This window comes from Scylla paramamosain, chromosome 9 (assembly GCF_035594125.1).
Source record: "Scylla paramamosain isolate STU-SP2022 chromosome 9, ASM3559412v1, whole genome shotgun sequence".
In the NCBI taxonomy this organism is placed as follows: domain Eukaryota; kingdom Metazoa; phylum Arthropoda; class Malacostraca; order Decapoda; family Portunidae; genus Scylla; species Scylla paramamosain.
In genome coordinates, this window is record NC_087159.1 from 16010852 (window position 1) to 16024902 (window position 14051).

General features: G+C 38.4%; 1 protein-coding gene across 1 annotated transcript in view; it reads left to right on the top strand.

Moving 5' to 3' along the window:
- Positions 1-14051, top strand: part of LOC135103675 (uncharacterized) — a 55548-nt gene that overhangs the window by 13380 nt on the left and 28117 nt on the right. The window lies entirely within an intron of this gene.

The window sequence follows — 14051 nt, forward strand, 5'->3', positions numbered from 1 at the left end:
AAAACTTTAGATAGGCAGGAAATTAAAGCAATAGGACGGTAGTTTGAGGGATTAGAACGGTCACCCTTTTTAGGGACAGGCTGAATGTAGTCAAACTTCCAGCAAGAAGGAAAGGTAGATGTTGACAGACAGAGCTGAAAGAGTTTGACTAGGCAAGGTGCAAGCGCGGAGGCACAATTTCGGAGAACAATAGGAGGGTCCCCATCAGGTCCATAAGCCTTCCGAGGGTTTAGGCCAGCGAGGGGATTGAATAATAAGAATGATGAAAACATCACTGCGAAGAATTTTAATATGTAGCATGAAGTAATTAGAGGGTGGAGGAGAAGGAGGAACAAGCCCTGAATTGTCCAAGGTAGCGTTTTTAGCAAAGGTTTGAGCGAAGAGTTCAGCTTTAGAGATAGATGTGATAGCAGTGCCATCTGGTTGAAATAAAGGAGGGAAAGAAGAAGAAGCAAAGTTATTAGAGATATTTTTGGCTATATTTGTGGTCGGAGAAGCCCAATGGAGAATAGAGGGTGACAGCATAAGCAGAAGGATTAGAGGTCAGGAAAAGGTCAAGAATGTTGGGCGTATCTCCAAGACGGTCAGGAATACGAGTAGGGTGTTGCACCAATTGCTCTAGATCGTGGAGGATAGCAAAGTTCAAGACTAGTTCCCCAGGATGGTCAGTGAAGGGAGAGGAAAGCCAAAGCTGGTGGTGAACATTGAAGTCTCTAAGAATGGAGATCTCTGCAAAAGGGAAGAGAGTCAGAATGTTCTCCACTTTGGAAGTTAAGTAGTCAAAGAATTTCTTATACTCAGAGGAGTTAGGTGAGAGATATACAGCACAGATAAATTTAGTTTGAGAGTGATTATGTAGTCGTAGCCAGATGGTGGAAAACTCGGAAGATTCAATAGCGTGAGCACGAAAGCAGATTAAGTCGTTGCGCACATAAACACAACATCCAGCTTTGGATTGAAAATGAGGATAGAGAAAGTAAGAGGGAACAGAAAAGGGGCTCCTGTCAGTTACCTAAGACACCTGAGTTTCAGTGAGGGAAAGAAGACGAGGTTGAGAAGAGGAGAGGTGGTGTTCTACTGACTGAAAATTAGATCTTAGACCGCGAATGTTGCAGAAGTTAATGAAGAAAAAGTTGAGGGGGGTTTCAAGACACTTAGGGTCGTTGTCAGAAGCGCTGTCCGACCTGTGGACATTTGTGGTCCCCTCCCCAGTTGCAGACTCCGAGGCCATGATAATTTTGAAATTTTGAGTGAAGGGTGTGTGTGTTATTAGGTCTGATAGAAAAAATAAGAAAACTATTAGAAAGAGCGCAGAGAATACTTATTAATAGAGTAATTCAGGCAATCAAGGTTACAAGAGAAAAAAAAAAAAGTTGCGGAGAAAAAGTGAGGGTAGGAATCACTGTTAATATAGTACTTTTTTTTTGAGAAGCTGGGTTGCACTAGGAAAATAAAAATAAAAAAAATAAGAGCGTAGAAATCATTGTTTAATAGTCTTTTTTTTTTTTCTTTTTGAAGAGCAAGAATGGAATAAAGAAAAAAGTAGGAAAAAGAGTTAAGAGCATAGAAATCATTGTCAATATAGCTATTCTGAGAAATAGCATTGTAATGAGGAAGAAAAATAAATGTAAAAAACAAGTTGAGCGTAGAAGTCATCGTTAACATAGTAGTTATGGGGGAGCAGAATTATAATAAAAAAAGAATATATATATATATATATATATATATATATATATATATATATATATATATATATATATATATATATATATATATATATATATATATATATATATATATATATATATATATATATATATATATATATATATATATATATATATATATATATATATAATGTTGGGAGGGAAGAAGTCAGTTATTGTAGTTGTTTTGCGAGGCAAGGTAATAGTGCATGTTTGGTGGCGTCGTAACTTTGGCGGAAGTGTGTACTGACAGCCACCGCGGAGGGGTGACTCGGCTCATTGCTCGCAGCTCGCCCGAATACCAAATCTAGGGAAAAAAAAAATGTGAGTGAAAGTTTCTAAGTACAAAGTGGGTTATATATATATATATATATATATATATATATATATATATATATATATATATATATATATATATATATATATATATATATATATATATATATATATATATATATATATTATATATATATATATATATATATATATATATATATATATATATATATATATATATATATATATATAACGATCAGAGCCCAAATATACGCTTTGTTCTACATATGGCTCGTACAACACACACACACACACACACACACACACACACACACACACACACACACACGACAATAAGATCTTAGCACGTTGATATTTTATTGAATTAAGTAAAAGTAAACACGAAATTCTCTCTCTCTCTCTCTCTCTCTCTCTCTCTCTCTCTCTCTCTCTCTCTCTCTCTCTCTCTCTCTCTCTCTCTCTCTCTCTCTCTCTCTCTCTCTCTCTCTCTCTCTCTCTCTCTCTCTCTCTCTCTCTCTCTCTCTATATATATATATATATATATATATATATATATATATATATATATATATATATATATATATATATATATATATATATATATATATATATATATATATATATATATATAATCTTTGTGTGTGTGTGTTTGTGTGTGTGTGTGTGTGTGTGTGTGTGTGTGTGTGTGTGTGTGTGTGTGTGTGCGCGCTTGTGTGTGTGTGTGAGTGTGTTTTCGTGTCTGTCTGTCGCTGTGTCGTGTCCTAGCGGGAAGGAAAACCATAATCATAACAATTACATACAAGCGAGTGTGGTGTTTTTCCTCATGCGCTGTGGAGGCCTGCGTGCTGCGGGGGGACGAGGAGCCGGGAGTGTGTTGCAGCCGGCGGGGATACGAGTACCTTAACTACAATTAGAAAAAGAAAACTGCCCCTTGAAAACGCTGACAAGCAGCATATGGAGAAACAAATTGAAAGCGTTGACAAGAAACACAAGGAAGAAAAAAAGTTATCAGACGCAAAATCGCAACGCTCAACTTAAGTAAGAACAGGAATCACGCTGTGGATTCTATTGAAAGAGGAGTGCTGAGAGGGTGTTACCTGCCGGTATAACACAGGTGGAATTTGGGTTATGTCTGTCTGAGGTGAGGAAGGTATGGGAAGAGGAAGATGAAGCGAAAATGTTTGATTGTACGGGTTAATATGTTGCTTGAAGGTGCGAGTGAGTGGAGTGGAGTGAGACAGTCTGTTAGTCTGATAATGTACTGTATTTGTTAATATTAAATTACAAACCCTTTCTTTAATGTGTGTGTGAGTAAGTGGATGGATGGGTGAGTCATCAAAGAAAGAATACCTAATAATTCTAAACCAGCAAAACTTGACGCGGTATAACAGCAGTCTTTGTGGGAGAGAGGAGGGAGAGAAAGAGGAACAGTTTTTTTTATAATGATGAGTGATGTGTTGCTGTCCCAAGGCAGAATGCCAATCACAACCTGTCCGGACGTGATCGCAGGCGGAAAGAAAATGGTACCAGTTGCGCCTGTCAAGGAGTGGCGGAGCGTGGGGGAGTTAGTATACTGTTAACCACGTTGGGGAAGGTTAAGAGCCTCAAGTTCCCTCTCGCAGGAGATCCACCCATTCCCAGACATGATTGCTACTGCCAGACGTGTTGAAAGTTGGACAAGTCTTGGTATTATCATAAACAGATTTTTTTTTTTCCCCACTAGGTAGGTAACAATTGCATTTATCGGAATTATCGAACAAGGAAAAGTGATGAATAAAATCTCACAACTCATTGCCAATTGCTGAGAGTTTGTGCAGCTGTGTTGCCGCCGTGTCTGTTGTGGTGCGGTGGTGTTGCGGTGCGGTGTTGGTGAAGGAGAGTGAAAGAAAAAGCATATAATGAAACCCAGACTTCCGTGTGCATTACTCACCCTGCTGTTTTCATGCGCAAGTTATTTTGTGTGTGTAACATTTGATGGCTCCCCTCGACGCCTGGCTGGTGCGGTTATCCATCTTCCTTATCATTTACTTACTCTCGATCTTACTTTTTTATTCTTGTTTTTGTTTTTTGGTTCATTATTATTATTATTATTATTATTATTATTATTATTATTATTATTATTATTATTAGTTATGTTAATATTATTACTACTACTACTGTTGCTGCTACTGTTTTTTTTTTTTTTGTAGGAGGGACACTGGCCAAGGTCAACAAAAATCCAATAAAAAAAAAAGCCCACTGAGATGCCAGTCCCAGAAAAGGATCTAAAGCGGTAGTCAAAAATTGAAGAATAAGTGTCTTGAAACCTTCCTCTTGAAGGAAATTCAAGTCATAGGAAGGTGGAAATACAGAAGTAGGCAAGGAGTTCCAGAACTTACCAGAGAAAAGGATGAATGATTGAGAATACTGTTTAACTCTTGCATTAGAGAGGTGGACAGAATAGGGGTGAGAGAAAGAAAGATTTAGTCTTGTGCAGCGAGGCCGCGGGAGGAGGGGAGGCATGCAGTTAGCAAGATCAGAAGAGCAGTTAGCATGAAAATAGCGGTAGAAGACAGCTAGAGATGCAACATTGCGGCGATGAGAAAGAGGCTGAAGAAATACAGAGGAGAGAAGTTGATGAGACGAAAACCTTTCGATTCCACCCTGTCTAGAAGAGCGGTATGAGTGGAAACCCTCCAGACATGTGAAGCATACTCCATACATGGACGAATAAGTCCCATGTGCAGAGTTAGCAGCTGGGGGGGTGAGAAAAACTGGCGGAGACGTCTCAGAACGACTAACTTCATAGAAGCTGTTTCAGCTAGAGATGAGATGTGAAGTTTCCAGTTCAGATTATAAGAAAAGGACAGACCGAGGATGTCCAGTGTAGAAGAGGGGGATAGTTAAGTGTCGCTGAAGAAGAGGGGATAGTTGTCTGGAAGGTTGTCTCGAGTTGATAGATGGAGGAATTGAGTTTTTGAGGCATTGAACAATACCAAGTTTGCTCTGCCCCAATCAGAAATTTTAGAAAGATCAGAAGTCAAGCGTTCTGTGACTTCCCTGCGTGAAATGTTGACTTCCTGAAGGGTTGGACGTCTATGAAAAGACATGGAAAAGTGCAGGGTGGTATCATCAGCGTAGGAGTAGATAAGACAAGAAGTTTGGTTTAGAAGGTCATTGATGAATAATAAGAAGAGAGTGGGTGACAGGACAGAACCCTGAGGAACACCACTGTTAATAGATTTAGGAGAAGAACAGTGACCGTCTACCACAGCAACAATAGAACTGTCAAAGAGCAAACTTGAGATGAAGTTATAGAGAGAAGGATAGAAGCCGTAAGAGGGTAGTTTGGAAATCAAAGCTTTGTGCCAGACTCTATCAAAAGCTTTTGATATATCCAAGGCAACAGCAAAAGTTTCACCAATATCTCTAAAAGAGGATGACCAAGACTCAGTAAGGAAAGCCAGAAGATCACCAGTAGAGCGGCCTTGACAGAACGCGTACTGGCGATCAGATAGAAGGCTGTGAAGTAATGGATGTTTAAGAATCTTCCTGTTGAGGATAGATTCAAAACTTTAGATAGGCAGGAAATTAAAGCAATAGGACGGTAGTTTGAGGGATTAGAACGGTCACCCTTTTTAGGGACAGGCTGAATGTACCCAAACTTCCAGCAAGAAGGAAAGGTAGATGTTGACAGACAGAGCTGAAAGAGTTTGAGTAGGCAAGATGCAAGCACGGAGGCACAATTTCGGAGAACAATAGGAGGGACCCCATCACGTCAATAAGCCTTGCGAGGGTTTAAGCCAGCGAGGGCATGGAAAACATCATTGCAAAGAATTTTAATAGGTAGCATTAAGTAGTCAAAGGGTAAAGGAGAGGGAGGAACAAGCCCTGAATCATCCAAGGTAGAGTTTTAAGTTATTGGAAATATTTTTGGCTAGATGCCAGAAGTCACGAGGGGAGTTAGATCTTGAAAGATTTTGACAATTTTTGTTAATGAAGGAGTTTTTGGCTAGTTGGAGAACAGACATGGCATGGTTCCGGGCAGAAATATAAAGTGCATGAGATTCTGGTGATGGAAGGCTTCAGTACCTTTTGTGGGCCACCTCTCTATCATGTATAGCACGAGAACAAATTGTATTAAACCAAGGTTTGGAAGGTTTAGGTCGGGAAAAAGACTGAGGAATGTACGCCTCCATGTCAGACACTATCACTTCTGTTATGCGCTCGGCACACATAGACGGGTCTCTGACGCTGAAGCAGTAGTCATTCCAAAGAAAATCAGCAAAATACCTCCTCAGGTCGCCCCCCCCAACTAGCAGAGGCAAAACGCCAGAGGCACCTTCGCTTAGAGGGATCCTGAGGAGGGATTGGAGCGATAGGACAAGATACAGATATGAGATTGTGATCGGAGGAGCCCAACGGAGAAGAGAGAGTGACAGCATAAGCAGGATTAGAGGTCAGGAAAAGGTCAAGAATGTTGGGTGTATCTCCAAGACGGTCAGGAATACGAGTAGGGTGTTGCACCAATTGCTCTAGATCGTGGAGGATAGCAAAGTTAAAGGCTAGTTCACCAGGATGGTCAGTGAAGGGAGAGCAAAGCCAAAGCTGGTGGTGAACATTGAAGTCTCCAAGAATTCCATTCTTGGATCTTTGCAAAAATGGAAGAGAGTCGAATGTGCTCCACTTTGAAAGCTAAATATTCAAAGAATTTCTTCTAGTCAGAGGAGTTAGGTGAGAGGTATACAGCACAGATAAACTTAGTTTGAGAGTGATTCTGTAGTCGTAGCCAGATGGTGGAAAACTCGGAAGATTCAAGAGCGTAGGGACGAGAGCAGGTTAAGTCGTTGCGCACATAAACACAACATCCAGCTTTGGATTGAAAATGAGGATAGAGAAAGTAGGAGGGAACAGAAAAGGGGCTACTGTCAGTTGCCTCAAACACCTGAGTTTCAGTGAGGAAAAGAAGATGAGGTTTAGAAGAGGAGAGGTGTTGTTCTACAGATTGAAAATTAGATCGTAGACCGCGAATGTTGCAGAAGTTAATGAAGAAAAAGTTGAGTGGGGTGTCAAGACACTTAGGGTTGTTGTCAGAAGGGCTGCTGTTGCTGCTGCTGCTAGTTATGATTGCGATTATTGTACATAAGCTCACGACAACAATCGCAGATACTATTAATGTTGCAATACGTTTAATTTTTTTTTTTCTGGTGTTAATACAACCACTTTCACCCGAACCTCACACACACACACACACACACACACACACACACACAGTTTCAGAAATCAAAACCTGTGAATAGCCCAAGACTACCTCAACATTTTGGGACTCCAGCACAACCCGGGTGTGACCCACTGAGCCCCTGACACGAGGCCCCAAGTTGTACTTAGGCATGGCAGGGAGTAACGGTAACGAAATTCTACACGTCACCCTCAGCAAGAGGACCCGAGAGGTGGTGGTGGTGGTGGTGGTGGCGGTGGTGGTGGTGGTGGGTGTGAAAGTTTTATGGCGGCACGGCGGGAAGTTACGGAGGTTGCGGAAAGCCTCCTTGTTGTTGTAGAGGGTGTGTGCGTAACAGTCATTTGGATTTCATAATTTGTAATGCTAAAATTGCTCCCTAAGATTGCTCGCTCTGTTTTTTATTTATCTATTTATTTATTTTATTTATTCATTTATTTATCTTTTTACTTTTGTCTGGCTTTGTGTGTTCGTCTGTCTCTGTTCGTCTGTCGGTTGTTTTGATTTATCTGTCTCACTATCCTACCGTCCATCTTAACGACCGTTCGTCTGTTTAGTCTTTCATTTCTGCTTGACTGTTTGCGTCTTTGTCAGTGTGTGTGTGTGTGTGTGTGTGTGTGTGTGTGTGTGTGTGTGTGTGTGTATTTCAATGTCCGTCTTTATCTGCGTCACGTGTTTCCACATCATTAATGCTCCGATAAAGATAGCAGCGTCATCTAACACGCCATGCTCGATAACCCAGACCAAATATGAATGAGGTGTCAAAACTTCCTCTCCAGTCTCTCTCTCTCTCTCTCTCTCTCTCTCTCTCTCTCTCTCTCTCTCTCTCTCTCTCTCTCTCTCTCTCTCTCTCTCTCTCTCTCTCTTTAATCCACTCAGGAACGTGCCCGTCTTGAAGTGCAATTATTTGTTTTAATTACTACTATTTCTGCTGCTACTGCTACTGTTGCTATTTTTGCTACGCTGCTACAAGTGCTACTACTATTATTACCACCACCACCACCACTACTAGATGATGATGATGCTGATGCTGATGATGATGATAATAACACTAATACCACTGCTACTCCTACTACTACTACTAATAATAATAATAATAATAATAATTATTATAATAATAATAATAATAATGATAATAATAATAATAATAATATTAATACAACGTGACTGCACACATGTCAATCTGTCCTTCAAAATGAAAGCCTTTTGCTGTTAATCCTGATGCCTACACACACACACACACACACACACACACACACACACACACACACACACAGTTCCTACAGACAGGAAAAGCTTGTTCAATGTATATTTTTTTATCTGTGCATTACTTCCAAGTAGATAATATATTCAGTAAACTGGATTGATAATGATCAATAGTATAGTAGTAGTTTTTGTTGTTGTTGATGTAGTAGTAGTAGCAGTAGTAGTAGTAATAGTAGTAGTAGTAGTAGTAGTAGTAGTAGTAGTAGTAGTAGTAGTAGTAGTAGTAGTGCAGTATTTAGTCAGTCTGTATTTCACAATATATATTAACAAAATCGACATCATTTTATTAAAGTGCACATGTGAAATCTTCTGTTAGGTTCATGAATTTGGACCCGAATGAAAGTAATACCATACTATAATTTGAAATGTCAACTTTACTTAAAATTATTACGAAATTATTCAAATATTGTTCCATTTAAAGAAAAACAAGGCCTTTTTTTAAGAATAAGAATTGCGAAGTTCTTCACACTAAAAGACTTAAAATATCTCGTTTTTTATTAAAATTCTCAAGAAGTAGTAGTAGTAGTAGTAGTACTACTACTAGTAGTAGTAGTAGTAGTAGTAGTAGTAGTAAATATACGTAAATGTGAAATGATTCTGTTTTAACTAGTTTCTTCAAAACAGCATTACCAAACTGAAGTGTTTTGCTGTACAATGACGAACACACAAGAACCGGTTTGGAACTTGTTTACTTGGTAGATGCGCAAAAAAAAAAAAGACAAAAAACAACTGACGAAGGAAGAAAATAGAAAAAAAAAATGCACGATTCATCCCTTACTCGCTTTCTACTACGCTTGTTCATCTTCTCCCTTCTAGCTCAAGAGGTGAATGAATCAGTAATGCACTATTCCCCGCTCTCCTGTCTTTACCTTTGGCAACGCATAAAACTGCGCAGGACGAGGGTTTTCGGTCATCCGTATTCAGTAGAAAAAGAGAAAAAAAACTGTGAGCACCACTTACCAGGTGTAAAAAGAACGTTATTCTTTTTATTTAAAATTCGAGCAAGACACCAGACCTATAATTTTTTTTTTTATAAGATGTATACGTGTTGCGCATTAGTGGCCACTACTACTACTACTACTGCTGCAATCCCCTCCTCCTCCTGTTATTACTACTACTGCACTACTACTACTACTACTACTACTACTACTACTACTACTACTACTACTACTACTACTACTACTACTACTACTACTATTATTCTACAACAACTACGTTTACAAACAACGATTGCTACTGCTGCTGCTGCTACTACTACTACTACTACTACTACTATTATTATTTCTACAACTACCATTTTTACTACAACAATTACGTTTACAAACAACAACGATTACTACTACTACTGCTGCTACTACTACTACTACTACTACTACTACTACTACTACTACTACTACTACTACTACTACTACTACTACTACTACTACTACTGATATTACTACTGCTACCACCACCACCACCACTACTACTACGTACTGTAATCCACCACCACCACCACCATCACCACCATCACCACCACCACTACAATGATACTTACGCAGTTCCTTCAGTAAGGCAGGCAACCCGGCATGAACAAAGAGCCCCTTGTGTGTCTCGGGCAATTATTAATAGTGACCCAGTCTTCATTCATCCCTGAGAGAGAGAGAGAGAGAGAGAGAGAGAGAGAGAGAGAGAGAGAGAGAGAGAGAGAACGCCATGTTATAAAATTTAGTCTGTTGCACAAGGCGGTCATAAATGCGCAGATTGTAGTTGAACGAAAGTTTCTGCGCAATTCTACAGAGATACGATTATAGTGGAAAACGGAGCACTTACTGTTTCTTTTTAGTACATATACTGCATTACTGGACAAAAGTGGTTGTCTGTAGTTGAGAAACCACGTTAATTTCTTCAATTTCATATTGTCTCTCAAAATACTGAGCTTAACTCTACCTTACATAAGCCTCAGTCAAGGTCCTGCTGTCTTTTACCTAACTCCCCTTTCCCAGAATCACCTTGATGGGCCGGGTCCCAGGTTACCGAGAACTGGATTTTTAGACGCTTTGCTCTTACATAATGACTTTTTTCAAAGCCACAGACGTGCGTAGTCGGATTCTCATTGATGTTTTCCTTATTTATGATGCCGAATATTTGTTATTTTCCACATCGATGATGCTAAATATTTGTTAACTCTATAGTTTCTATAACCACGAAAACGCACTTGAAAATACTTAAGCTTGTTAAAGGTAGCTGATAGGAGATGCCGTTGATAGGAGATGCCGAAGGGTTTCAAACTGCCGTCCGTTTCTTCGACCTTGAACACCTGAACGCACTAACTGTGAAAACATGTTTCCGGGCGCGCTACAGGTTCCAGCCCGCCGCCATATAAATAAAGTCAATGAACACACGCATAGTAAAAACGGACTTGCGAGTGTTGACAGTTGCAGCGGCCGCCAACCTGCCCGTTTTCCTGCCGGTCAGTTCTTGTCGCTAAACCGCTTGGCAGATGTGGAATCCCTGATCACTAGAGCCTTCGAAAGACCACCGCTATGGAATAACAAGCACAAGTAACTCGCCAACAGTAAATATAATAAATTGTTAGCAGAAATTAGCAAAGAATTAGGCTATAACGGGAACTGCAGTGACTCACTTGTTCGAAAATAATGGAGCTTTATCTTTAATAATTTTTTTTTTAACATTTTTTTTAACATTTTTTTATTAATTATTTTAATTTTTTTTTTTTTTTGCAGTGGTGCCATCTGGTCAAATAAAGGAGGCAAAAAAAAGCAGAGTGTATATATATATATATATATATATATATATATATATATATATATATATATATATATATATATATATATATATATATATATATATATATATATATATATATATACGAGTATATATATATATATATATATATATATATATATATATATATATATATATATATATATATATATATATATATATATATATATATATATATATATATATATATATATATATATATATATATATATATATATATATATACTTTGCTTCTTTTTTCTCCCTCCTTTATTTCAACCAGATGGCACCACTGCTATCACATATATCTCTAAAGCTGAACCCTTCGCTGAAACATTTGTTAAAAACCCTATCTATCTATCTATCTATCTATCTATCGATCGATCGATATATATATATATATATATATATATATATATATATATATATATATATATATATATATATATATATATATATATATATATATATATATATATATCGATCGATCGATATATATATATATATATATATATATATATATATATATATATATATATATATATATATATATATATATATATATATATATATATATATATATATATATATATATATATATACTTTGCTTCTTTTTTTCTCCCTCCTTTATTTCAACCAGATGGCACCACTGCTATCACATATATCTCTACAGCTGAACCCTCGGATGACAGACCGACATCCTCGGTCTGTCCTTTCCTCATAATCTAAACTGGAATCTTTACATTTGATCTCCAGCTAAAACAGCTTCTATGAATTTAGGGGTTCTGAGACTTCTCCGCTAGTTTTTCTCACTCCCATCCCCATTCAGCTGCTAACTCTGTACAAGGGCCTTATCCGTCCATGTATGGAGTATGCTTCACGTGTCTGGGGGGTTTCCACTCATACCGCTCTTCTAGACAGGGTTGAATCATAAGATTTTCGTTTCATCAACTGCTCTTCTTTAACTGATTGTCTTCAGCCTCTTTCTCATCGTCGCAATGTTGCATCTCTTGCTATCTTTTATCTCTGTTTTCATGCTAACTTCTCTTATGATCTTGCTATCTGCATGCCTCCCCTCCTCCCGCGGCCTCGTTGCACGAGACTTTATTCTTCCTCTCACCCCTATTCTGTCCACCTCTCTAATGCAAGAGTTAACTAGTATTGTCAGTTTCAAGGTTTCAAGACACTTATCCTTCGTTTTTTCTTTTTTTTTTTCTTTTTTTTTTTTTACTACCGCTTCGGGCCCTATTCGGGGACCGCAACACCCTCCTACATAAATATAGGTCCCAACTCAGTGATTTTTTTTTTCCTGGCCAGTATCCTCATATATATATATATATATATATATATATATATATATATATATATATATATATATATATATATATATATATATATATATATATATATATATATATATATATATATTTATATATATATATATATACTTTATTATTTTTGCAACTTTGTTCACTCGTATTATCTGCTTCCCCCCCTTTTTTTTTTAAGTTACTCATACAACGAGTGAAAGGAGAAAAATATAAACAGCAAACATTTCCTATATTAGCACTCTTTTTCCGGTATTTCGTGTAGCCTGATTACTGAGAAGGCTGTCAAGCAACATGATCCCCTTAGACGAGCCAGATATAGATACCCTTGAACTTCAGCTTGGTGAACAGTCACAACAGACATTACCTGGGCGGGCTGGCACTGTCTACCTGCATCTGCCATGCGCCCCTCTTTTCCAGCCATCTCCCAGCACGGAAAATATTTAAAACACACTTGGGTCGGAAACAAACGAAGTAGCCAGGTCAGAAAACCTGCTTTCATTGGGTGCTCACCACAGGACTGGTTCCCCCACCAATCATTCTATAGCAACAGGTCCATCCTTCCGAGGGCCGCAAAAACTACGGTTACTAGCATTCATTCCACTCACATGACCTTGACGAAGATTACTTCTCAACCGACCACCCACAGGTGACGTCCTTTGTAGTCAGATAATTCTCTCTCTCTCTCTCTCTCTCTCTCTCTCTCTCTCTCTCTCTCTCTCTCTCTCTCTCTCTCTCTCTCTCTCTCTCTCTCTCACTGTGTGTGTGTGTGTGTGTGTGTGTGTGTAATTCAATGACCACTTATCTTAATGCAAATGTTTCCCTTCATTCTTTCCTGTCAATTAACGTTTGCTTAATAACATGAAAAAAAAAAAAAAGCTACAAGTTACACATCAACAGGTATGCAGAGAGAGAGAGAGAGAGAGAGAGAGAGAGAGAGAGAGAGAGAGAGAGAGAGAGAGAGAGAGAGAGATTGCATGGCTTAACTCTCAGCACAATGCATAGCTACTTGTATATGGATAGCTAAGCAGGAACAGACCAGCCAGTGTAACGGATTTCTTTTATACAGGGAGGGAGCCAAGCTGAGAATGATTGTACTGGCTGAGTGACTTGTATCCCAATAACAATAGGTGCTCAACAATAGACCAAGCCTGTCTGGAATTTGGCTTGCGTAACGACATAGACACGCAAATACCTAAGTTTTAATTAATCCTCTGCTTCTTAAACTCTCAAGCTACATATTTCAGTTTTGCTAATAGCTCCAGAAATTATTAAGTATGCAGGAAACACCTAACAAGGCATTCCTACACACACACACACACACACACACTGACAGACAAGCAGACAGACACTCGCACAATGCACAATGACCAACAAAAGCCACAAGAGTCACGTGTGTATGATGCTGCATTTTAAAGTCTTCAGCTGTGTACACAACGGAAATACTATTGTCATATTTTTTTTTCATTATTT